We start from the raw sequence: 1,655 nt of genomic DNA, 5'->3' as shown, positions 1-1,655 counted from the left end.
GAACCTTGTGTGTGTTTGTGTGTTCATCATTCATCAAAATTTAATTACTTGACTAATCGCTCGTAATGTCAGTTGTTGTTGAGATTATTAGGCACTGCTCACAATCTCAATACTCAGCCCTTTTCCTTGTTTATGGACCATTCTCTAAAGATTGAGTGTAAAGGAGACTAGTGGTACATTAAGGTATGTAATGGATTTGTGTGTAGCTGGTTTTTTGTTATAACAGGTGCAAGTATCATTTCTTGAGTGCAGTTTGGTACTGAGGAGTTATTTAACAAGATGAGAGTTTCCATTATAATCCAAGGAAGACTTTTGCAGAATCAAGTATCAAGGAAGACTCTGGCTCCTCAAAAATAATTGAAGGCTTCGAAATAGGCAATGTATTGTTATGTGGAGGAACAATGTTACTCATTGATAATGCATTGTATTCGTCCTCCAATTCTCATAAAATTTTATTAAGTTTCAAAGATATTCGTCTAATTGGATGTCATGTTAAAACAAGAGAAGATGGTGGTATTCATCTTAACCTCTTGAATTTCTATAAAGTCTAAGTGATTAGAACGAATAAGATCCCTCGCCTTCCTTTATTTCAACCTACTTCTAAGAACCCTAATATTGAAAGACCGGATAATCATTATAAATCCACATGTTCCTAAAAAAACTTAACAAAAATATCTCATTACTCTAACTAAATCAACCAACTCATCTCAAACAAATCCTCCCTCATAAAAGAAAACCTGGCTGCCATAGATCTAGCCAAAATCTGATAAGCATCAAACTCGACAAAACTAAGACTTGAAATATCAATGGAACCAAACATCAGGAAGCTCGACTTGATCACTAGGAGTTCAAAAGAATACACAAACTAAGAGGATCTCACAACATTTGGATCTGAATTCCTCAAAATAGAGACACGAGAAGACACCACATCATAAAACAAAAGGAAAATAGGAGTTAGCAAACACATCATCCACCTCACCCTGGCGAACACGACAAACAAAGTTAACTGTCCATTGAAAGGCCTTTAAACACGAGTGAACTCTCAAAAGTAGAAAAAGACACTACAGTTAATTCCCTAATATAATTATATTTTGCAAGAATCAAACATAATAGAATCATGCAAACACAACCAAAACAGATGTAAGGAATGAGTTAATACATTGTATTGATTCCATTTATTTTATCATTTTAAACTCACATTAAGATCTAGCTATAGCTATAGCTAGATAGATAAATTGAACTCAAGCCACAAACTTAATTATTCCATGTTCAAAGAAAGCAGGAACAAAAACAAATTCATGAGTGTCTTTTGACTCTTGTTCAGCCAAATACAAACGTGTTCCAGATTCATCATTATGTTCATACCTCCCAATGTCATAACAAGCACCAGATCGATCAAAGCAAAATCCAAACTGATAACCATCTCCATGTTTCAAAATACCAAAGGTGCCATTAATTATTTTTGAATTATAGTAGTTTCCAGAATCACCAATACCAATACAATCTTTATTAATATTGTTATCGACAAATACTATCCATTTTGATGAATCAGCACAATGAGGCTTGTCACTAACTTCAATCTCAAGTGGCGTACTTGTGAGGATTTTTTCAGAACTGTCTCCTAAATTGGTAAGTGTTACAAATATTTCAATTTT

The sequence above is a fragment of the Lathyrus oleraceus genome, chromosome 1 (assembly GCF_024323335.1).
Source record: "Lathyrus oleraceus cultivar Zhongwan6 chromosome 1, CAAS_Psat_ZW6_1.0, whole genome shotgun sequence".
Taxonomy (NCBI): Eukaryota; Viridiplantae; Streptophyta; class Magnoliopsida; order Fabales; family Fabaceae; genus Lathyrus; species Lathyrus oleraceus.
Note: the sequence above shows the minus strand (reverse complement) of the source record.